Genomic DNA, 26,120 nt, shown 5'->3' with positions numbered 1-26,120 from the left:
CTTAGGACGATCTGGTCAGTGCTCAGTGAGCTCCCTTTCTGCTTCCTCTAACAGGTAGCCCAGCAGTTTGGTCAAGGATGACTGTGAGAAAGAAGCTACAATTCTACAACCATGTGAAAATGACAAGGACCCTGTGACATTGTATCACAGGACAGAGAACAGCAGTTGAGGACACAGGCAACGATCAGCATGGGGTGAAGTTTGAAAGGAAAGCATGCAGCAGTGGGTAGCAGTCTCAGAAGAATTTAGGATCTTTAAGCAGATCCTTTGTAGATAACACTAAATGAATTAATGCTTAATGTCCTGTATAGTTTATTTGTTATGATTTCCTTTATAGCTTAGCAATTATAAAGCATTTAATTAGTTATTTGCTACATCATTAGACCTCATGTCAAATGACCAAGTACAGAAATAAAACATTAGCTTCATTTTACACTTCTGATGCATTAAATAGAAATGGTGTCACTACAAAGCATAATTTCTGTGCAATGATTATATCCCCTTCAAAAAAATAGTTTGAAGTCTCAAAACCTTTGCGAGATACCTTCAGGAAAGTAAAGATAAGTTTTAAAAATAGGTGCAAAGCTAATTAAGAGTTAAATGCTGTGGGAGTAAAAGGTCAGTTCTGTCTTCAAAAGTTCAATAGCAGGACACCATATGGCTCTGTACTTAGGCTATTTATTGTGTCTCTAGACATATTAGTAACCTCAGTCAGTCTGAAGATTAAAACAGGGGTCTAGTATGACCAAGTGGCACATTTTGAGGAATTATCCCTGTCTCTGTGCAGAAGCCAGCCAGCACCTGGTATGAGTGAGTAATGAACAGAAGTGTCCCTCAGGTCTGGGCGAGTGCCATCACATCGGCACATGAGAGCTTTGCAGTTGCTTGGGTGGGACACGAGAAGGCCAAAACTGGGTCACTGGTGAGAACCAGCCACATTTTTTGAAACCAGTACTAAAATAAGTGCAAGTATTTACTGTGGGCATAAAACAGCACGTAAAAAGTGCAAAGATAAAATGCAATAGAAGGTGCAAAACAACACATATAGTTGGTAAGCCTTGGTACTTTTAAAGATGACTGTGAATTCAGTTTTGAAGACAAGGCAGCTTTTTGCAGCTCTGTTTTCCACATGGATTTTACATAAGAAATGTCTAAGCTTTATGTTAGTAATATTTAGCAAAGAGACTATTCAATGCTTACCTGTATTTTGTCTTTTTAAATGAGCAAATTATATTTTCAAAAAACAATCTTTTATACAAGGTTGTGTAATACAAGATACAAGATAAACATTGACCACATTTTAAGGTAAAATTTCTGAAGTCCTCATATTTTTATTTACTTCTTATTCAGGTTGCCTCCTGAATTACAGAAAGTATAGAAAATAGAAGATACCAGGAAAATACTCCTCTCCAAAGCTTTATTTCTCTTTTTTTGCAAAGGTATTGAATGAATTCTGCAAAGACCTTGTCAAGTTCCCAGTATATTACATGTTAGTCAATCTATAGTTCTTCCTGCCCCCCATGTAACTTCTTCATGAAATCTCTGGTGCTCCTCAGGCAATGAGAAAGGTGACAGTAAGTTCAGCTCAATAAAATCTGCAGCTTTTCTTATTGCCGCACACTAAGGAAATTGAAAAATATCTGTCTTTCAGATGTGTCCTGGTTCCATTTCCTGTTCATTGTCCTGGGGTCTGCAGTGAGCATTTTTGCATGTGAGTAATTCTCTCTTTTTTGTATACTTTTATTGTTAATATTGTTGCTGGTACTATTCATTGTCTTATCTCATTGCTGTTTCCAGTAAATTGTTCTTCTCATCTCAACACATGATAGTCACCTTTTTTGCCACCAATTCTCCTCTCTGGCCACCTGTGTCTAGGTGGGAATTGAAGAGGGAGAAGGGGGAGCGAGAAAGTAGCAGTGTGGTTTGGAGATTCTCAGTGGGAGAACTAAATTGGGGAGTACCATTCCTAAGTGATGACACTGCAAAGAAAAATATTATCTTAAAGTTATTTAAACTGTGTTTAAAAATTCCAAGGAAAGTCGCATTTATTAGAAAGTCAACTGAATAGTTACTGTTTAGGATTAACAACACACCAGTCAGACACGAACTGTTAAACTGAGTTTTGTATTTCCTCTTAAACTTGACTGGTGTCGTAATTCCTTCGTGATTAAATTAATTTCACATTTGCATAAAATTAGTAGAAGATCCAAAGCTGTTTCTACTTTCTCTTTCTTTGCAATTTTTGAAATACAAAATATTTTTAATCTTGGTTATTTGTAAATGATTTTTAAAAAAATTTAGTGTCAGCTGGCAAGCTGACTGTGAAAAGTCAAGTGTTCAATAAAGTGTTTAACTAATGCAAGAGGAACTAGTCAGGCTGCAATAACTTTTCAAATGCCTGCTTCCACAGAAAAAGGGAGAAAACCCAAGATATTTACTGTCAAAACAATTGAGGTTTTTTTGAAAGATCACTGAAAATTAAATGTTCCTAGGTGTATAATATATACTGATGCCTTTCTTCTCTTGCCCTTATATATGTGAATGCCTCAGCTATCCCCATGAAATCCATGCGCTGTGATACCTGCCCTTGGATAACTAATCATGTCATCAGTAACACTGGGAGAATAGTCAGCAATTTCCCACAAAGTCTAGATGGTCACATTGAGTTGATGGAGGTGAGCTTTTGGGCAACTCGGACATTTCCTCTCTCTCTCAAATGCATTTCAACAGCCTAAACAGCAAGTGTAGCATTGGCTGTGAATAAGCACTTCAGGGATGTCAGGCAGTAATTATAGGCATCATAGGTGGTAAACTTTATAATTTGCCTCTGCATAATTTAATTTGCCCAACAATATCCTTTGCCATATCCTTTGTCTTTCCATCTCTCCATCTTTTGCGAATGTTACAGTTTGCACATTGCAGGGCTCTTACCTAGTGGCAAGTAAAACCCAGCATGTTTACATAGTGTATTTGCTGCTCCTTCAGTGGTTAGCCCTGTTAAAACCAGTTGTTCACTCATCGAATCACACATATGTCTGCAGCCCCTGCTTCTTCTTTGGGGAATCGCTAAATGCCTTGGTGATGGTAACCTTTGAGGGCTGGGCATACCCAAGCATTAAGGAGCTCTTCTCTGATGCCAGCTGAATGGCCTGTGCAGCTTAATGTGTTCTTAAACTCATCAAAGCACCTGAAAATGGCCTGCTGTTTTAAAACAGGAATCTGTTGCTTGACACTGGCCTTTCAGTAGTAGGGATGTTAGTACAGTGTTTGGAAACAGAAATGTACATTAAATGTGTAACTGTGGACCATATACATTTGTACCAAATATAAATAGTAGCAAGGACTTGAATTCTGAACTGAAACTCATCTTAATTACATCTTAATATGCATCAAAGACATGTCAACATAGACTGTCATTTCTGTTTCACCATATGTTCCAGTGCTTGTGTGGAGCACCCTGCCTTGCTGTCATATGCCCATCTCAGTATCTCTGTGTTTGTGTTGGTGCTCACATGTGTTACTGCATTCCCAAATCCTTTGTCCTTTTTCCATCTCCAGCTATTCTTTCCCTCTTGTCCTTGTAAACCCTCTGTGGATATCTTACCCACAGCAGCTCCCAGGCAGGTGCTTGGTGGTACAAAGGTGAGCTTGGCAGTTTCAGCGTGGCTGGATCATCTGACCTCACCTCCAAGCAGAATTACCTCTACTGTCAAATCATAGTCCATGCTGTTGAGTAAGGGTCTCTCTTGCATGCATTATGTAAGAATATGTCCCAGCTGAGCACTTTCCAGTGAATTAAGATGTATTGTATAATCATAGCTAAATAATTCTAAATGTGTACTTTTGGGGGGTTATTTCATAATAGGTTAAAAACATACTAGATGAAGCATGAGGAACATGTACAATGGTAATTTTAAACAAAACAGAGACCTTCTTTTGCATGATTTATCATCCATTACTTTTGTCTAGACTTTTTTACAGTGGAAACTTAAAACACTTTTTACTTTAACCAGTAAAAATTCTTGGGTTAGTACATTAATGATTTCCGGGCAAATTAAATATTAAAAGCAAAGTCTGTGAAGTGTAGCTTAAAATATCTGAAGCTAAGATTCAAAAAGAGAGATCTTATCTATGAGGTGTCTGTGTGGGGGTATGTGTGTGTGTTTGTGCAAGCCTGCCAGCACAAATGATTCAGGCTCGTTCAAGAATGTGCAAAATATTAAGAACAAAGAAAGGGCTGAGGAAAGATTTGTCAGTGGTGATAAATCAGAAGGACATGTATTCCTTTATTGAAAGGAAATAATTCAAAATGGCAAGAACTGACCTCCAGCTTTCAGTCCAAACCTAAAGAATTAGTCCTAAAATACCAGCACAAGGAAATGTAATTATAAAGAACCACCGCAGATGCTACAGAGAGTTTTGCAGAGTGCTGAACACTCTCCAGGCATAAAAAAAATTTACATCAGAAGAAAATGAGATGAGAAATGGAGAGAAAGTTGTGTCTTGCAGAGAGGGTCCCTGTAGGCTGCTGTGCAAATGTAAGGCAACAGATAAAAAATTCTCTCTTTCTTGGAATCATTAATTTGTTTACTGAAATGAACTTTTGGCTCTTAGTTCTTGTGAAATTTTAGTAGCAGAACTGCCTTTTAATTCTTTTTAGACAGAGCCTTGAAAGGCCTTCAAGAAGTTCAAGAACTTCTTGCCTCAAAGCAATGTACAGCAGTTCTCAAAAGAGGTGTGTTGCCAGCTGTCTTCATACAGCAGAATGGTAGCATAATAAACATTCACTGATTGATGGTTGCAGATCTGAGAATAAAGTGAGAATAAGTTTTATTCATGTTTAAAATGCCAAATTCTTTGTGTTAGTAAAAAATTGTTTTCCTCAGGTGTCTATTTTTGTACATCCTTTTGTTCTGAGGACAATGATGTTGAAATAGAAGAGGTCTAACCTAGGGGTTAAAAGACTGGCAGTGCTCTGTGTTAACTTTGCTGTGTATCCCTGAGTAAGTCACCTAGGCCTCTAGTCTAGAAAATGCTTGCCAATGGTCTGGGGCAGAACTCAGTTTTTGGAAAAGGAATAATGCAGAGAGAGGAAATCTTCTCTTAGACAGGCAAACCTCAGATTATCATCCTCAAATGATGCCTAGATTTAGGAAGCCTTTTTAAAAGGAGGAAACCCCAGTTGTTCTAGCATTCTTCCAAGTACTTTCTTGTTGAGAGGGGTTAAGTGCACTATGGCAGCACACTGTTAGCAAGGGAGATTTCTTCCTGTTTGCAGTAAAGCTACATGTCCATTTCTTGGCCTTTGCAGGAGCTTGCACAGCAGGAAGCAGCTGAGAATTGGCAGGAAGCACTCCTTTGGACAATTCACTGAGGTCAGGAAATCCATTACAGTGTTTTGAGGAGCAGTATGAAATGGTATGCATAGTAAGCTGTGGAACAAGAATGTTAACTCCAGCAGGATTAAAATAAACTGAGTTTGAGAAGATGGGTGTTCTTAACCTCAGTATTTACTTCAAGAGCAGGAGCCTTGTAAGAACTATATGATTTGGATTACATGCATCATTCCTTCTCTTTAGCATTGTGCATGTTCTTCCATGCTATTCCTGATCTTCAGCACCATGCTCTGCAGCAGTAGGAGTGCAGGACATGCTGCAGAGTCCACTGGTATTTATCCTGAAAATCAGTCAGGGATCTCATGAGTCAAAGTATCAGTTAATTTCTTCCTAAAATGGATGTACTCCCTCAAGCCTAGGAAAACACAGCCTTTCTACAAGCTACCTTCAAACTGAAATGAAACGTCTTTCAGATGTGATGGTGCCTGTTTTTATATCTGGACCCATGTGGCAGGCAGATACAAGGGGAACAGAGGAAGACCATGAGGTGTGGCACCACAAGAAATCTACCATGTGCTGTGGGATCTCCTGTTTTTTCTCTAATATACACATATGGAACAGTTTCTCACTCTCCACTGTAAACCTCTCAGAACGGCTGCCAGCAGGGAAAAGCAAATGTAATCTGGTTCTGGTTTTGTACTCCCCTGCACTGCCCCTGTTCCTTTGTCAGAGACTGCACCTGAGTAGTCAATGAAGAAATGTTCAGAGTCTTGGGGCTGTCTCTGTTCTTTTCCTCACTCAGTTTGCTAACTCAGCAGCAAGTCTATTTTAACAGAATCACAGAGACCCACAACAATCATCAAGTCCAAGTTCTGGTGAGTTTTGGGCTTGTTTATGCTAGGAATCTCCGAATGTTTCGTGTACTTTTCTATTTACTGATGGATTTAAAGGAAGATGGGGAGAGAGGGTTCAGTTGGGATTCCCAGGGTGTTTGAAGTCTGTGCTATGGATCTTGTGCAGTAGCCCTGGGAAAATGTTGACAAGGCAGGGGAAAGCAAGCTCTTATTCTCTGCTTTATCTCAATGCCCATTGCTGCTGCTCTTATTCTTTTAAAAAAGAAAGGTATTTTACCCACACCGAAATGACCTTTCTGCCTGACCCTTGTTATAATCTGTGTCATATGAGACTTCCTAATGCTAGGAAGGCCTGGAAATGAAAAGTCTCATAATTCCTTTGCCTCTGTCCACAGCTCTGCTTCATGGTCTTCCTTTAGACTTTCTTCATCACCTGTAGTCTCAATATTTCAAGGAAAATAATTAATGCTACTGGTAAAAAATGTAAAGTTCCTCTTCTTACTCTTTTCTGACTTCATATTTTATACATGTCTCCTGTATTGTTCAAAGAGCGATGTCAGAAAGAGGTTCAGGGTGGATTGTGTTGTTTCCTAGCTGTCTGAGCCAACACAATAAAGCTAAATCCTCTGAAGCATTCAGCATCATCAGTGTTTGGGTATGTGTATAGGAATTCCATATGAGTGGTTAGCTTTATAAATATATGGCAAAAACCTGTCCTTCAAGAAAGACCTCTGCCACCCAGCATCTCATTTGGTTTCAGAAAGAAAATATAGAGTGAAAACCAAATTTCAAGCTGACCGTTTCCCGTCCTTTTGGGAAAAGTCAAATGTTTAATTGTATGAAACGTATTTGATGTACACTGGAGTTTTCCAGATTGCTTTGGGTTTTGTGAGACAGAGCTTGTGCTTCAGACTTCTCATTTCTTTCATGCTCTTCTGAAACATTAGAATATAGGATTAAAAAAATTTATATTACTTTTTTTTTAAATGTTCCTGTAAATGAAGTTATAAACTCTAGCAAGTGGAAGAGCAAATTGTGAAAAGAAATATAAAGCACAATATAAACATATTGTGTATAATGGAATAATAAACATAACCCTAAGCCTTACATTAAAAACCAAAATGAAGTAAGAAGTGATTTGTTGTCTGGTGATTTTGTGGACCTGTTCGGCATTTGTGTCAGAAGAGAATTCAGCTGATGAAGTGCAGCATAAGCATTAGGCATTACTTATTAGGTGGAATTTTCCAAAACCTAGTGAAACATAATCTGCATTTTAAGGAGATTAGTCTAGAGCTAGAAATATTCAAGTATAGCTGCAGAGGAAAAACTACCACTTCACCTATTTTTACTTACAATCATTTTTTTTCCTCAGAATTGTTATTTAAACACTGCTTAGACATCTGTAATGCTAAACTAAAAGTCCAAATGTTTAACCAGTGATGTCATAATGAGTTTTCAGTGAAAAGTTGAGTACATCAGTATATAAGTAGGTTTTCAAACCACTGAGTTAATATAGTCAGATCTTTTTAAAGAAGAGCCATGTCATCCATTTTCTTTACAGAAAATACCTATGCTTATTATAGGCAATATTACTATATCATTGAGATAAGGGACAAAAAATAATGTTATAGTGAGAATACACAGGGAATAGATGTCAGAAGCAAAGAAGGATGGTGGAATTATTGCCTGTAGTTCTCTATTTATTCTTTTGCATACCATCCTGCTCAGATAATCCTAACTCCATTGTTTACAGTGCTAGTAGTTGTAATATCTGTGCTGTGTCACAGCTTCTGCATATTCATAGGCCTGGAAATCCTTTCCAATCAGTTGAGGGACTTAGGTGACATGGGAGGTGTTTTCATACTGCTTATGGGTGCGTAGCCATTATTTACAGTTCCTTTGGTGTGATATGGCTGCTTTTTAGAAACCAGGAAGAATTTGCTCAAAGGAGCTGTAGAAATAAAGAGTACACATAAATCTCAGCCTGAGATGTGTTAGTTGCTATTGAGGGACTCAAAGCAAAGTGGATTAGCAAGCACTTAGTAGTAAACATGTGCCCATGGCCTGACAACCTTCACATTTAAGATTGTATTTAGGGATTATTGCCTGTATTAACAACAGAAGAAGAAGACAGTTTTAAACAATGTCCAGAATGTGTTAGATGTGATTGTTCCCAGGTCTACTTTATCCTTGATGAAAATGACTCTTTTGACTGCCTTGCCATTTTATCAGGGCAGATTTTGTACCTGTCAGAAGGCAACCTGAATGTCTGGGATTAGCAGCAGACAGGATCTGGGTGAAGTGCTTCCTTTGCTCCTATGGGAAATATGGTGGCTCGTGGCATGTCTTACCATCACAGGGAGAAAACATGATGTTTTTAATGTTTTAAATCCTCTGATGTGGTGAATTACTTCAGTGACTGGAATTCAGAGGTCCTAGCCATGGTTGAGAGGTGGTTTGGATGATAAAGCTGGTGCTGTCTACTGTGAAAGTACTTCAAATAGGAACATTCTTTTAAGCTCAGTCATTCCTTGGGCTTGAACCAATTTTAAAGAGGGAAAAGGAGAAGTTTTTCCATGGCTGCACTGGGAGCAAGATCAATACTCTGAACTCTGCAGACCTTTCAATTCTTTCTGTTTCCTTCAAGCTTTTTTCCCCACCCCACTTTTCCTTTTTTCTAAGTTGCATATAAAAACAAATTTTGGGACGCTTCAGTGAAAAAATCTTAGAACCACACAAAGCAAATTTGGCTCTAATGTTCATTTATCCCAACAGATGAAAAACTTCATTTATAATCAGGAAGCAATTTGCATGCATGAGGAAATTCAGGATTATGCTGGTAGAGGGGGTACTTTTCTTTCAAGTCTGCTACACTGTTTTTCTAATCAATTGTTTTAGCCTTTAATCAATCACTTTTGATTTAATTGACACTGACTGCAATCCTTTTGCTCTTTGCTCTGATGCAGTTGTAGCTAGCACAAGTCTGACTGTATTTAGAGTGGGCCCATTCATTTGTTTTCCAGGAATGCAAAGCCTTATCCAAAGCCCTCAACTTTTCTTTAAATTCTCTCACTGAATATTATGCAGGAGTTAGAAACACCGGGACATTAATTTCATGGCCAGCAGGTCATTTGTTTAATTAAAAAAAGTAAATATCTACCATTTGTGCTGCTGCATCTGCTGGCTGTGGATATGAGTATATCTAATATTTAAATTAGTTGTGAAAATGAGACTAGTTAATTTTAAGTATTAATCTCTGACTAATACCTCGCAAGTCTCAAGAGAAAAGGTACCATTCTGCCTTACATTGCTTAAGAAAGTAAGGTAAAGTGCAGCAAGGCAAGTTGTTTTGATTTAAAAATACTGTAATTTATTTTATCCTGACTTTGAAAATGACCGAAGCGGCATTTGGCTGTACCATGGGAGTGTGGTGTGCATCTTTAGCAGTTGTTTAACATTAAAGCCCTTCTGACAAATATCTAAGTCTCCTGCATAGCATATTGAAATTCTGATCTTCTGAGTTATATTTGAGCTTATTGTCCAGCATCTATGGCTTTCAAAGCTGTTAAGGCTGAAAATTGATGATAGTAATGCTGAGCTCTTGTACTTTTCATAAAAAGTGTCTCTTCAGTTCATTGATAAAGAACATGAAACACTGAGATGCTAAACGATTTATCCACCCAGTATCACCTGAGAAGTCACGAGCAGAACCTAAGAGAGAAGAGGCTCAATTCACTTTTTCTAACCACCATACTTCACTTGACTTCTTGCATCTGTAGCCATCCATCACTGTGTCAAATTTGTATCGGTATGGTAAGGAGTCTGAAAACACAAAAAAGCATTCAAAACCAATGTCGGAAATCAGTTTTGTGGCTTTGCCACACTTTTTTTCCCTACAATTCATTTTTGTTAGTGAAGTCAAAGGTTATTTACTTGAAGCAAATATTGTTCCTCTGGATTTTTTTCCCAGCTGTCTTCCTCCTCTTTTGCATGATACTTTCTCTGCTTTTGACATCAAACTTTTTCGTTGGAGCCAATTAAGAAGTTCTCACCTTTGTTGCCTGAGAGGTTAAAATCGCAGTTGATGTCCCCCAGTATGGTACCTCACCCAGAATTGTATCTTGAGGGTGTTTACTTTCTATCAAGTTTAGATGAGAGTAAAAATCATCATGATTTTTGAGTTTTACAGCAGACAGTATCAGCGGTGATGCCTCCTTTCCAGCTTTTCTTTCCTGTTACTTTCCTTTAATCTCCTAACTTGGCATTCTTCTCTCTGAGAGGCTTGATCTCATTATTTATCTCTGTGTGGGCTGGCTTTCCACAATGACATTTTAGTAAAGCTCTTATATTTGTCCAGCTGGTGTTATTGCTCCAGGTGCTTCTGAGCAAAGGAGCAAACATTAACATTCTGGGTTACTTGCTCTCAGTTCTGCTACCTGTGTTCCAGAGTCTTCAAGGAAGCCAGCAATGTGCATCTTCTCTGGAGAGGGCAACAGTGACCAGGTTTAAAAACAGAGACAGGAATTTTGTGGGACTTTCAAGGACCTGGTATGAGTTAAAGAACTGCACTGACTCTGAAGCTTCCATAAAACCCAATGCCAGCATTTTGTACAAGGTCTTTTTTAATGCAGAGGAGGCTTAAGTGTGGTGTTACATGATGGGTGTACCGAGGCATTTCATGCAAGTGATACATATGTGAAGGTAATTTGAGTCACGCAGTGAAGAGATACCCTAGTGCTTCCCTAGTGCCAGGTAGACTGTGTAATGTAGCAGAGCATGCTGCAAGGGAGCACATCTTGACTTTGCCAGAACCTTTGTGGTCCCTGCTGGAACAGATGTCACAGAGGGCTACGCCAGCTATATACATGATGGGGGATTCAGGTTCCACATAGAAACAGTGAAAAAAAGGAGGAACTTTTAGGTGGGAATGAAGAGGACTCATTATTTTGTTTTGTAATGTATCAGCTGAACTCAAACAAAGGGTTAATTTTCTTGTAGTCTATAAAAATAGCAAAATGTGGTTTAATTTCTAAATGACATCATTTTGATAATGGAATTTTACGCTGTCAAGTACTTGAAGGGTTAAAGATCCTTTTTCTTTCCACATTGAAGGATTTTGCTGTTTGAAACCAAATCGAAGACTGCTCTAGTAGTTCCATTTTTTATTTATGTATTTGTATTTGTTGATATATTTACTGTTCACTGTACTCCTGAAGTGGAGAATGCTCTGAGTATCGATGAGGAAACCAGGACATGAGAGGAATCTAACTTCATGGTATTCTTTTTCCCTTTCTTAAAGACTTCTTTCCCAAAATATACTGCCTTGTGTTCAGCAGAGTTTTCATTGTGTTTTGGCAAAACCTCACTTTTTCAATTATTCTGCAGTCTGTGGCAAAGCCCTATTTTAAAAACATTTCTATGTGTCAGTAAATAGCACAAAAAAGATAGTTAATACTGACCTTTTTGTGCCTCCTTACCCCTTCAGTCTGGAGCAGACTCTGTGATTGTGAAGTTTTTACCACTGAAACTCTTAAGTAAGTTGCAGCCAGCATACTACCCTCAATTTTCTGAGAAATATCTTTAGCTGGATGTGTGTGCTTCTGTTTCTTTCTCATATCCTTCCTTTTATTGTGTTTAAATGAAGGAAGAAATTGAGACCCAAAGAAAAAAACGAAAAAAGGAGGACTTTGCTAGGTAGAGAGTAATCATCTGCGTAAGAATCACTGCTGTACAAAATGTAAGTGGAGCTATGGACAAAGCAGATGTTGTGAAGATAGAGAAATAATAATTTGGAAAAATTTTCTTTTCCTGACCCTTATGCCTCCTCTTCTTGTCATTTTTCTCTCCCACAGGTTGTTGACATAAGTCCTGAGGATCTGATGAACTGTTAATAGTGCTTGCTTTAAAGTCATGAAAATGTATCACAGTAAAGATGGGGTGAACAGTAATATTAAAAGTACATAAGATAAGCAAAATTCTGAACAGAATGAACTTTAAAAACTTTCTCCAAACTACTGATGAGTTCCTTAAAATGCTGTAATTGTGAGAGATAGGATAGTATATCCTTCAGTTTATAGCACATCTGACATCAAGCAAGGTTGGCTTCATGTGCTATTTTTCACAAAGAGTCACTGAATTTTGCATGCAATCTTTCATTGCAAACTATTCAGACAATTTTTTCCTGCCAGCAGTATCAGAAACTGAATGAAGTGTTTCTTCCACTGATCTTTGTTTATTCCTGGCTTAAGAGGTCCGCCATTATGGAAATTGCACTTAATTTTCATGGTTTTGGCTCTTGGAGCTTGTTTTGGACAAAGCCTTCTAGGCTCTACTTAGGTAATATATTACCACAAATGTCATATCCCAAAGCATGTCAGTATGTCAAAACAGAGATACCCACAGGACTGAGGTTAGGCGTGTGCCTCAGTAGTTTACCAAGTGGGAATCATGACATCAGTGAAGGTAAATGAGGCTGCAGGGAAGATCAGGTCTCTACTGGCAGCATTTTGTGCTGATTGTATGTTCTGTTGTTTGAGGACAAAGCTAAGTTCTACAAAAATGAACAGAATAATTTAAAGGGAAGACAAATCCCAAGAACAGATTGAAAACTAGGTTTTTCTTTTCCTATTTTATTTTCCCCAGACCTTTACTAGTTGGAGTATACTCCATACTACTTATTGGAGAAGAATAAAAAGAGGGGAACATTCAAATGTTTGAACTCTCTCTGGTAATAAAAATTTTAAACATCACAAGCACATTTTATGTCTGTCCACTCAGAGGGCAGGTAAATATGTTTTAGAATTTCATACCCTACTTTGCTGCTCCAGTTTATGTTCTAGTTCCTGTGCTACCTAACAGTCTATTATAACTTGTTTTATTACTTGGTGACTTTTGTTGTATAGCTTGAAATGATATATAGCACTTGAAAAAGAAATGCATTAACCATGCAGTGTAAGTCCTTGTTTCTTTTACTTCTTTTGCTTTTTACAGTATATGGCAGACTTTTGCTTCTGCTATTCAAAATCATACAGAACTGAAATACTGATGAAGAGGAGATTATCCAGTTCCAACAGTAGATAGCGAGGGTTTAAATTCTTATACCCAATCCTAGTCCTAACGTGACTTTTGCATTCCAGAATGAAATGTTAAAGTTTTTGGGAGCTATGGCACTCAACACCTCCCTGCCATTGGTCTTTTGGCAAGCACGATGGTGTTTTAAAGAACTTCCTCTTGTCCTACTCAGATTTTCACAGTTTTCTCACCGTTATTATGATTATTTCCCAACGTCTTTGAATTAAACAAGTATTTCACAGGAAAATAGCTACTGTAAATTTTATTTGAAACTGTTTTTTTTAAATACTTGCTCCTAATAACTGGGTCTGCTGCTGCGCTATCATAGTGAACCCACTTGTTGCCCTCTTGTGTCCTGGAAGTGGTCCTGGGGCAGGTCAGTGCCATGCAGGAGCCACAGGGATCCTTGAAGGCAGGAACCAGGGTGAAGTGTTTTCTGGGTGAAGTGTTTTCTTAATTCACTGGACACAGCCCAAAGGAGTATATTGGGGTGACATTACTCTGGCCTCATGTGGTTGTTGTCTATAGTTTTCCTGAGTAAGCATCAGCCCTGGACAATGTCAGCCAGCTCCCCATAGCTTCCCCAAAATGCTGATCTTTGCTGCCTGGAGTTGCTGTGATGAAGGAAAGAGAAGCAGTGCGTGAGTCTTCTGTGTATTTCCTTCTTCACCATCAAATACCACAGCTGAGTGTCTCTATACTTACAGTTTCAACCCAGTAGACTTAAACACATAAAGGACAACAGCTTCTTTGTCAAGTTAAAAGTCCAGCAACTGGAAGGGCTCACTTGAAGGTGCTGCTACTGCTTTTTGGGTCTGCGTGGTCTACCTGCAATCCTCCAGAATGAAAAAAAGTTGGACTTCTTCTTATGAATTTAGTTCTTAGAAAAATCTACTTTGTCTCCAGGCCAACAGAATTACATAAAATTACACTTTAAATATAATTTTTTTTCTCATAACAATAAGTTTTGATAATTTTAGACAAATACCCAAACCAAGCTGGTATGCTCCATCACTAAAAAAAGCAAAAGAGCGAGGGAGACATCGATGAAGGGATATACACATTTAATCTGATATCATTAGATTAGTGATCTTTAACTGGAGTAGAAAACTCAGCAAGTCAGCATAGACATTTTCTCATTTGGTTTTAAGAGATGCTGTTCGATTTCACTTTATCTTAATTGACTGAATGATGCTTAAGATGGTCTAAGTATCAAAAAGGGGCTGAAATGAGAATTCTGGCAAATATAGCTACTTTGGTATAAATCTCTTTGTGGACCCATTTGCTTCTTGGTCAAAGTTTAAAAAACCCAATTTACTAAAAGTCAATAGCAAACTGCCAGGATTAATTTTTTGTTCTTATTTATTTTTTTGCTCTTGAAGGCTTATAAAACCTATTTGTTCTTGCTGATATTCCATCTGAATTAAGCCTTCTATATTTAGAACCTTAAAAAGCATTATTTTTTTATTTTATTTTTATGTCTCAAAATAAATTGCACAAAGTTCAAACAGGGTGCTAAAAGTTATTTTAGTTCTTCACTGGTTCAGAAATTGTCTAAAAATATGCTTGACTTTGTCTGGAGGGCTATAGAATTTAATGTTGCTGTTGAACTTTTGCGTCTCCAAACTGAATATTTTTTGTTCTTCAAAGTAAAGCGCTGCAGACCTGAACTCTGTGCAGTTAAATGCTGCTGATTCATTGTGCTTACATATTTTTACATAAATAAGAGTGACTGCACACATCAAAACATTTCTTGCTATATTGCTGTATACTGTGTACAGATTATGTTATTTTGTATTTGAGGTTAAACTCTGGGGTTTTATCTTATAACTATCAAATCCTATTCTTGAATTTCATCAACAAATTTTATGTGCATTCAAATGCAATTATAAATTAATTTTCTCCACAGCTTTTATGTTCTCAAAGAGAACAATTTGCCAATTTTCTGCATTCAGTTCTTGAAGTCAGTTTGTGTCACCAGATGCTTTGCCATGGTCCTTGAAATTTGGATGCAAAGTAAATAGAAAAGCAAATTCTTAAATATCTCCCACCCCCACAATTCATGTTTTACAAAGAGGTGGAACTACTTCTTTCTGTGAGCCGTATCTGGTTCATATTTTCAGACCACTGCTGCTGAAGAACAAAAATACTGCTAGAAAAAAATGTAGTATAATTGAATTTTAAATGGAGAATACACACATAATCAAGAAATAGTTTAGATAGCAAAGTAATTTTCTGAGTTTATGCACGAGTCTATGCATTATTTCTATAGGACTTGCTGTCCATAACTAACCATTGGATATAACTCAAATGAAGCTGAATAACTGTGGAGGATAATTTAGTTTTTTTAGACTCAGATACTGTATTCTTTACCCATCTGCTCAGAAGTAAATGTCACATCTTCTCTAAAAGCCTTTCCCTGCCTGTTATTTAAACCTGTCAATTTGTCCGATCTGCTCTGGTATTTTGTTTTCCCTTGACCAAGTGAGGACATGCTGTAACTGCACTGATGTTACTTCTTGTGTGACAGCTACCTTTAACTGATAGAGCTTGTGCTGCAACTGAATCCTCAAGTGGACAGTACTGATATAATTTGGTAATATCCTATGGTTCAATAAATACTTCCATTTTGTCATTATGCCAAGTGTGGTAAGTAGGATATCTTCAATGAGAGAAGTCTCCTGAAAAAGTGTCTGGATGTTCTGATGGAGTTTTCAGAATTTGCTGAACCACTTTTGATGAAGCACTTTGTTAGCTGTGCCTGACAAAGAAATGAATATACTAATCATCCCAGAGACAAACCTTTCCCTAATGGAATTGTACGGTCACTACAGGGTCCTTATGGAATTTCTCAAAAATCACAGCCTTAACTCCAAATTCGGGGTGGGAGTGGTGGTAGTAAAAAGGTACTGTTTTACTTCAAAAGGCTGTCAGTAAACTTTTGTGGCCATATGTTAACTGGTAAGGGACTTCAGCAGCTGTGCAGGTCGCTGTGTGGGTGAAAGCAAGAAGGTGAAAGTACGCACTGTGGTATTGCATGTATAATTGAAACATGTCTCATCTGAGACTACACTGACAAGAGATGGATGTCACAATATCGAAAGATTTCAAGAATTTATCTGGTTTTTGCTGATTTTTTGTGCCAAATTTTTAAGTAAAATTAATCTTTCACTTCAGTCTTTAAATCAAAACAATGGAGTTTTACTAAAAAAAACCAACCCCAACTGCATTAAAAAAAACCATTTAATATCTTCCAGATTGTGCTTGATTTGATTTGCTTTACTTTCCTCAACTTTTTAGTTGACAGAAAAAGGCAAAAGATAAGTTATTCACGTGCTTTTCGTTGCAAATGTATTTTTCTGTATATGCTGTATTCTGTAATGGAGGCATGTTTCAGCTGAGATAATCCTGCCTGTCAAGTGCAGGGATTTCAGCAGTTAAGGACTCTTAAGTGCATTACCACTCAGTCCTTACAAGCCAAGTTATCTCCAGGTTTCTGGGGGCAGGAGATGGTTATGTGAATTAGAAACAGGAAACGAATATATTTCTGTGTATGCTGTGAGATCTGTGATTTCTGCTATCACCAAAACCTTGCAGGAGTAAATTTCCTTGTAATTCCCTACAGGTTTATCTGTAACTCATATGCATTGGTCTGACCTCTCCCAGTCTAAATTATCCTTCCTAGTGTCCTTCCAAGTGTTAAATACTACCTTCTGCTTATTGGTGTTATCTCACTAGGTTTGTCTTTAGCTTAAACAACAGACACTTATGCAAAATAAGCTCACTGGCACTGGAGGAAAAAGTTTAAAAGAGGACTGGGTTTAGGGGTAAGACTTCCCAATAGTTTCAATACCAAGCCTGCAGTCTGGTGTCACTAACTGCCTTATCCAAGATCATCGAGGCACAGCATCATAACAGCACGGTAGCTGCACTACAACAGTGGGCCTGGAGATAAGTGGAATCGAAATATTCCAAAAACCTGAGTACAGTGGCAATTCGTTCTGCTTCCAAAACTGCCTTTGCTGCTCTGGGCTCTGGTTAGGCAGGAGTGTTCCTTCCTGACTAATCCCTATTGCTTCCCTTCAGTTCAGTTTTTTAAGAAAAGCAAGGAGATGTAATGTGGTAAAGAGATGGCTGTGGCTGGGTGCTGCGGAGGGCTGGTGACCTCCTGACATCCGTGCACCTGGTCTTGAGGCATGAACTGGTCCTTATGGTCCTTCACACAGCATTCTCTTTGGCTTTGTCTCTTCAAAACATGTGCTCAGATGTTACAGACCAAACCCAAACCAAAAAGGTCAAGTAGTAATTCAAAGCTGATTCAACTTCACTAAGAATTTTCCAGTCTCTCTACTTTTTTTTCTTTCTTTTCTCCTTTTTTTTTTTTTTTTTATTTTTTTTTTTTTTTTGCCTTTCTCTTTTTTTTTTTTGCCTTACTGATTTTAAGGAGTTTTGAGTCAAGGCCATAAGGCCTTTGATTAATGGATGCCAGAATTTTGATACTGCACTATGCATCAACTATTGCTTAATCATGCCAGACCTTGCAAGCTATCTAAACTTAGAGCTCAAAAATCAGCTCTCCAGTAATAGCAGTAATGCTCTTTAATTTTATTGTCCCCTGTTAATGTGCTGTCCAGAACTTGCTCATGGCATTTCCACAACCAGCTACACGTTGAATATATATAGCTGAATTGGTGCTGAGTCTTGTCAGAATGGGAAAGATAACCTGTTCTGTATATTGTCGGCTGTCTTGGCTGTTCTGAGTGTGAGGGTGGCTGTCCTTAGCATATGACCAGATTGTCAGTTATGTTAAAATGTGCAACTGCTTTTGCTATAGTTGTATAAGCCCATTTCTTTCCTTGTTCCATTTTGTTCCATTCACCCAGGATCCATCATCCCTGCCTGTGTCTTTTTGTGCGTGTCTTGCTGTCACTTGATCTGGTGCACTTTGTTTATTCGTTTTCTTGGTACAAATTAAAATGACACTCTCGCTGTCTCCAAGCTGACCTACATGATTATTTGTTTCAGATCTCAGCAAATTTGCTCTGTCTAAAAAAAGTTATCTCTGTGATTTGCTATGTAAGTGAAAAGATAAGGGCTGTTTTTAATTTCGTACTGCCCACTGTCCTACCTGATCACTTGCTTTGAATATAGTCAAATGCTTTCTGTGCCCTTGATAGCTTTTATAGTCAAGACTCAGCCAAAAAGGCTGAAAGGGTTGGGTTACTTGTTTAGAGGTACTTTAGCACTGCACTGTGCTTTGTCATGTTGATGTGAATGGACTTGCTCTGAAATACTTCTAGGCAATCCAGTCGTTTTATGTAACTTGCAGAGGTGCATGGGGGGATGAAACATCCTCCAAAATGACATCCATTATTTTGAATATGTCTGTACAGTTGTGACTAGAGCTTCTGGAGTAAACTTTTGTGACTTGGTTTTGTATCCTTGATGCAACAAGAATTCAATATTTTCTTTTCTTTTTTTTCACCGCTCAGTAGTTAAATTGCTGGTGAGGAGTGATAATGACCTGATACCAATGCACTTAGGTGTGAGCCACAGGATTTTGGGATGGAGCAAGGAACATTGCAAAGTGATCTGTATTTCTGAAAGGCAGATCCAGAGCTAAAGAAAGCAACACTAAAATATATTCAAAAGACTTGCAAATAGTTAATATATATTTCCTCAGTATATAAGACGCTATCAGTGGATTATGACAAACTTTATCAAGAGAGTTTTTATCCCCATAGAGACGGTGCCTTCTGTTTGCTTTTGAGTATGCCTTTTATTTGCTTATCAGTAGATTACTTCAAATCACTTTGAACACTAAAACGTTAATTTTCTAGTTAAGAATAATAATGTCCTGGTTTCAGACAAATTTGGAGGAAACGTTCAAAATGAGCTTCCTCTGATAGAAAGTAGGTTTCAGCAGCCCATCCCCCACCAGGTTTGGAAAGAAATTCCTTGGAGGAACGTGAAAAAAACCTGTTTATTTAAAAAGCAGGGTGCACGCAGACACCAAAAAGAATGAATAATATTAAATAATAAAACCCCTCACTGTGGAGAAAACCTGGTTGGATTCAGAGTCCTTTGTGTATGTGTGACTCTCTCCAGAGCTGGGGTGAGGTGTGGGCCCCTCTGGACCGTGCTGTAGGGTCTCCTGGTGCTGTTCTGGTGTTGCTGAACTGTTCCAGAAGGAAAAAAGAAGAAGCCACCATCCCAGGAAAATTCCTTGCTTCAGCTAACGAGCAAGAAGCTAGCTAAAAAGCAAGAGAATGCAACTCCCTTCCCTGCTGTGGAGAGCCAAGATATGGGGAGGAGCGTGAGCGAGTTATCTGTGTTTTGAACATAGCTGCCAAAGGAATTCCTCCGGCTCCCCCTCCTCTCCTGGACCTAGCTTTAAAGGCAGAGAACTCATAGCTGGCATAGGGCAGACAACAGGGAATACAGTATCATATAGTCACCCCGGGACAAATAAGAAAAAGGATTTTTTGATATTTTATATTTCATTTAACAGCTATTCCATTGACTTTAGCAAAGACAAAGCCTTGATCTTGGATGTAGACCTACTGACATAGTGAATTTTTCCAAATTAGAACGTGATTAGAAAAAAAGGCCTTCTAGTGAATAGCAGGCCTCATAAACTCCTGAAAAATGCTTTAGACTCTATCCCTTTGTCTGTCCAGGATTAGATTTTGGCTGGCTAATCCTCTCCTTGATAAGTATCTGCTAACTATACTGCAAACAAGCCAGTGGTCTAACTTGATAGACAATTTTCTGGTAGAGGTTTCACAGTTTTCATGAGTGCCTTCAGAGGCTCTCTCCCAAACACATTTTTTGTGCCAACCATCTAACTAATGCCTATGTCACGTCAATAACACCTATTTTAATTTCTGTAGGGTAGAAACCTGCATGACCTTTAACAGACAACAAACCCTCACTGATGCAGTGTAGAGCGCATTTACATCTGACCCAACGTATGTTACAAGGAGATGAGATTATTTGTTAACTTTCATGGATGTAGCATTCAATTCCTAGTAAACTCTTTTGCTGCTTATTAACCACCACTGTCAATACACCATCTACAGCCTGAGTGAATCATTCATCCAAACGGTGATTTTCTTCCAGTGCCAGAACCCCATCTGATAGGACTAAGTGTTGCCTGTGGGGCCATGCCAATTTCCAATTTATAGCCATAGGTTGTTTTTTAGGTAAAGTATCCTCTAAAAGAGAAGACACAAGCAAAACTGGGAAATGACTGTACACCTTTTTTTCTAGAAGATAACCTTTTTCTAGGAAAAAACTCAAGTCCTCCCAGTGAGAGAGAGATTTATTATTTTGGCTATCTTGTCCAGGAAACTGGCCTGCACCATTATGCCTGGGACTATGTCTAGGCTGTAATCTGTACTTGTGACTCCACAGTCTCAGCTATTTGAAGAACTTAAATTTAGCAGGATATTACAAGACAGACATCTGATTGTGGTGGACACAAGAGACATTCAGAGGAAAAGCACGCTTGCTTTGCGTCTGGAACAGGTCACTGTGCTGGGACTTCCCAAGTCCTTCTTTAAAAATTTCATACCAACACACAGTCCTTGCTCTTTCTGCTGCACTCTCATGTTTCTCATTGATTTAGGACCCTCTTTTGTCATCTTTGGTATGTTCTTGTTATTACTGACAGCAATTTTCTTATATTTCCAGCTTTGAAGCTGATGAGGGAGAACAGCAAGGAGGAGGGAGGTGTCTATGGATACAAGAAGGCAGAAATGTAAAAGAATGATGAAAAAAATAAATAACATTGCAGCCTTTTCTTTTCTGAACTGGAAAGTCAGAATATCCCAGATATGTTTGGGCTGAATTACCCCACATATTGAGATATGGATATGTGGGTCATTATCTGTACAATTATGTATTTCCTTATGATGTAATCCTTGAAGATTTTTTAAAATTTCAGAAATAAAAACGTAATGTGCTCCAGAGATTACTACTTCACATCTCTCTACCTCCAGGCATGAGAAAGCAAAATTATTCTTTTTTCATGAAATAACTGATGCTGTTGTATTTGCCTTCCATGGCTCATTAATATGAACTTGTTTGGTCTCAGTAATTTTCTCTTGACACAGTGCAGCAAAATACACACAGCTTCACTATGGATGAAAAGACTCTCCAGAAAAGTAAGAGAAAGCTAAAACAAGAAGCCCAATTTGACATTATAAAAGCAGGCATGTGTCTGTTCTCCCCAAAACACTTCATTAAAGAGCTGAGTGTACTGTCTGGGAAGGATAGAGAGAAACACATTTTGTAAGATACAGCAGTACATCTTGCATCTTCACTGCAGGTATCTGGTGCTCAATTGGCGATCCAATTGCTATCATATAACTAAAGGGCACTAGACTTTTCCCTGGCCTTCTTATTTATCTGGAAATACTTGAAGTAAAGGGGAAAGCTACTGCATTTTAGTACTATTTTGATTGTACTCTAATCTGTAGATTTCTGTCATGTTAAGATCTTTCCAGAGAACGTGCTTCTGGCCAACATTCTGGTGGTTTTCATGCCAGAAATAATGTCTGCAAACAAGAGAAATTCTCTGATGCTCTGTGAACTAGTATAAAATATTGACTTGATAATTTTTAGGTTCTTCAATGCTGTTTTGTATGTGTGCTGATACCACTCAGTATTTAGTTTGATTGCAATGCCTGAATTAATTTATATCCATATTTTCTGCAAAATACTATGGGAAACTGAATCAGTAACAAGCTGGTTGAGACTAATTTTTAAGATACTTCGGTGAAAAATTTCTTGGGTGTTAGTTGTGTGCTTGTTCTGGAACTGGATAGTAATGGGAATCTGTAATAACCAGTTACCTATTTTAATCATATAATCTCATCAGTGACACAGTGACTAATTCAGGTGGTGGCCCTTATGAAATCTTTTGACAGTGTCGATAAATTCACTGGCATAAATTCACATTAGGGAAACCAAGACAAAATTACCAGATGTGAATGTGTCTCATTTTTGGCAGACTTTGCATATGAATCTGTACTACAAAGTCTGACTCACTTTTCTAGGTCCTGGAGAGACGTAGCAACTGAAGGATGAGACAAACTGGTAAAACGAAGAGCTCAAATTAGTGCTCTGCAAGCTGTTGCTGGTGTGTGGAAATATGAAAAATTCTCTTTTCAGAATAGACGGTCTTTTTCAGGAATTAAAAAGTATTTTTAAATTTAGGGAAAAATCCCATATTTCTAGGCAGTAATGCTTTATACAGCTTATCTGTGCTCTGCTGTGGGATGTCCTCATCATCAAAAAGAAAGCTAATCCTGTATCATCTATGGAGTTAAAAATGGTGCATTTTAATTTGAATTGTTGGCCATGAAAACTTCATCTATGCATAAGAGGGGCAAAAATTTAGTAGCATCATGAAAGAAAGAGAATTCTTTAACATCCCGACAAGTGTCTATAGCTATTACCATTAAATGGTGTAATTTACATTATTTAAATATAATTTTTTATAACCTTTTTTATTTACCTATTTTGTTCCAGAACCAGGAAAATAACCTTATCTTTTAGAAACTGATCAAATAAATCCTGACCTACTCAAGCATGTTTTACAACTGTTCCGGATGTTTGATGTTCATTGAGAGGAAACATTAGGAGAAGTAGTGCAAACAAATTAAGTTGAAATTGCTGAATGAAAATTGAACCTTGCTTGTTGTTTACCTGGGAAAGAAAGAATGATATGGAGCAGTGATTACAGTTGCACTGGTCAATTCTGGATTTGTTGCAGTTAATAGTAACTTTTGTAGAGAATTTTGTATGAGAGAGATGAAGCAGAAATTTCCCTCCTCTGAGTTGAATTTGTTCAGTTGCCAAGGTACAGTTGGGCTTTCCTTCAGAACAAAGATGACCAAGGTCAATGTTTGGAAATCACTGTGTTGTACTATGATGGTTGAAAAGGCATTTTATGGGACCACATATTTTTGGAGATACAAAGTCAACAGCCAAGAGAATTAGAGGGATTAGGAAGCAGTAGAAACACTCTGACAGACAGTATCTTCTTGCTCTATGCTGTGTTGTGCATAGCACATAATTTACCACTTCTGAGCACCATTGCAACATAAGATTTCTTTTAGTAAGACATGTAGTTATCATCATAGATACTGGACGGTAAGGTAATGTAATATCTTCCTACAAGAGGTCATCAATTGGCTAAAACTTGGTGAAGTTTTCTTGCTGTAAAGAATACTATGTAAATCTCTATTAATCTAACAGCACAAAGAGAAGGTCTCTCTGTCATCTCAATTTCTTTGCATACCTTGGTTTCTTTAGAAATAGCCACTGAGATCAACTTCCTAATTTACAGCTTATGGTTTTGGGGCCTGCAGGAGACTTTAGAGTGGTAACAATAGTGAAAGACGAGAAAATAATTAGTTTTAAAATGGGACACATAAAAAAACAACAAAAGAAACATTGATAATCCACAGCCATAAAGGCTCCAATTGGACTTCTTCACATCTTGTCAAAATCAACTCTTGTTCCTGTGTTTAAAAAGAGTACCCTTCATTCAAAGTTGCCAGTGTAGGTATAGGAGGCTTCTGTGATTGTGACATGCCTCAAGTATCTGTGTGTAGGCCTAGAAGCAAAGACATGTAGATGGATAAGCACCTAAGCTTTTTGAGCAATGAAGTCAAACTGTGGTCTGATTGTATGAACATTATGTGCAGTTTGGTTTCTCTTAGATCCAGATGAAAAGTACAGCCCTAGAAATGTCAGGAACCTCTCCTTCTCTGTGAAATACACAATCACATTTAATAGCGGGAAAGTCACGGCTATGAAACCAGAAACATTACTTTAGAATTTGAATAACTTTATTTTAGTTTGTCAGATAACATCCCTGTCATGTTCCACTCATTTGCCCATGCTCATCAGGGAAAGGGAGATGAGCATTTTTTTCTCACATCTTTTAATAGAATTAATTGAATTTAAAAGAATCAATTTGATTAAAGTCCTGAGTGTGACTAATCACCAAGAGTGATGAGGTAAAAAACCTAGAAAGTGGCCACTATTGCTGGGGGTCAATGAATCAAATTTATGTATTCGTATGTCATCAAACTCAGGTGTGCTTGAAGGTGGATCCAGCTCTTATATTTGAACCTTCTCTAATACTTCTGTTCTTGTGCCATTTTTATCAATAGGCAGTGTATGAGCACTGTGTTCACCATAGAAAAAGGAATTTTTCGACAGATATTAACAGCTTTTATAGGATCTACTGCTGGTTGGAATCATCTCATAAAACAATGGATGAAAGCCAATCTAATTAATTAGTCTGCAACTGTGCTGTCCAGGACTTTGTGTCAGTATTTGTTGAGTGGCAGGAAATCTGGGCTTCAATATGGACAGGTGTACTGTAGCTGTAAACTTCCTCAGGCTGGTAATAGTTAAAGGGTTCAGATGTCCATCTATGGCACCTAAGGTGAAGACTCTGCATTCTCAATGTGGTTTGTAGGAAAGTCAAAAAGGATGAAAAAATCCAAAAATATGTCTGAAATTTTCCTGGCAGCTTTTTGAAAAATTATTCAAAAACTATATGGGTTTTTGAATCCACGAAGTACGCTCATCAAGACTTCACTGCAGATGCCCTGAGTTAGTTCAAGGCATGCCAATAGACCAGGCAAAATGGATTTTGCTTTTTCAAATCCCTAGCTTGCCTCCTGTGAAACAAATTTAGTTTTGTAGCTGCAGAATGCCTTCCCTAGGCCTCCTTTTACTGCATGTAAGGTGGTGATGCAAGCAGACAGAGATGCAAGAAGTGAAGATCTTTCATTACATCCTGGAACATCTGCCACTGAAAAGACTTGCTGAAGGTATAGCAGTGAAGACAAAAGTTCTCACTTCTTCATGATGAGAGGAAATTTATACCCATGTCTTTTTCTGGCCTGCCTCTGCATCCCCGAAGGCACATTTGTGAGATATCTACATGATCCCCTTCTGCAAGGACCCATCCTTGGATGGGATGGTGTATTTCTGCAGCAGGAGCACAGTGGATGTTATTTACCCCACTCCTAAGATGGCTTCACGGCCACTCTTAGTGGAGCTGCCGTTTGCACCTTTCACTGTGTTCCTCTACAAGGAGGCAGGAGGGGATCAGCCAGGGCTCTGTCTATGGCTCCCTGAAATGTGGGAGTCTTACCTATTCCTATGCTTCCTTCCCTTTGTCTTCCCCAGCCATCCACTGTTGTTCTGTTAGGGGTGTGAAAAGTTAAATCTCTGTCTGTTTCCTGTAACAGCTTTTTATGTATGTGACATACAGAGCCATGATGGATTCCTTTGTGAACCTGCTTGTGCTGCCAGTCTCCATCAGCCCCCCCAGCTGCCAGTTTCAAAAGATGACAAAAACCTCCAAATCCCAAAGCCCTGACTGCCAGGATGGGGACTCCATCTCCTCTCTCCCGCACATTTTCTGTCTTTGGGGTATAGAGGCCACACAGGTAAAATTTCTCCTACTCTTTTTTAGGCAGAATTTCCAAGAAGGTGAAAGGAAAATGCCACACTAACAGGGCACAAGAGAAGGAATGAGATCTAGGGTGTATTTTACTTGGAATCTATTTGGCTATCCAAGTCATCTTTGCTTGTGCTTAAAATTGACATTACAAACATACTGTTGGGGGCACTTATTATTTACAATCACATCTTGGAGGAGTCTGTTTTTAAAATGGATCTGCAAGATCCATTTAGCCATTGTTGGTATGGAAAAATAATTGCACTCATACATTATGAGTCACATTAGCTTCAGTAGGAAAGACAGCCCCTTCTCTGTGTAGCACATTACTCTGTGCTGCATGTAAGGGCTCCTCCTTTACTGCTA

General features: G+C 38.2%; 1 long non-coding RNA gene across 1 annotated transcript in view; it reads left to right on the top strand.

Moving 5' to 3' along the window:
* Positions 1-276: 276 nt before the first annotated feature.
* Positions 277-26,120, top strand: part of LOC116438443 — a 60,321-nt gene continuing 34,477 nt past the window's right edge. The window contains exon 1 of the long non-coding RNA XR_004237742.1: positions 277-1,711. This is a non-coding gene — a long non-coding RNA (uncharacterized LOC116438443). The remainder of the gene's footprint in view (positions 1,712-26,120) is intronic.

The sequence above is a fragment of the Corvus moneduloides genome, chromosome Z, assembly GCF_009650955.1.
Source record: "Corvus moneduloides isolate bCorMon1 chromosome Z, bCorMon1.pri, whole genome shotgun sequence".
NCBI classification, from domain to species: Eukaryota; Metazoa; Chordata; class Aves; order Passeriformes; family Corvidae; genus Corvus; species Corvus moneduloides.
This window is presented reverse-complemented; position numbering and strand designations above follow the sequence as displayed.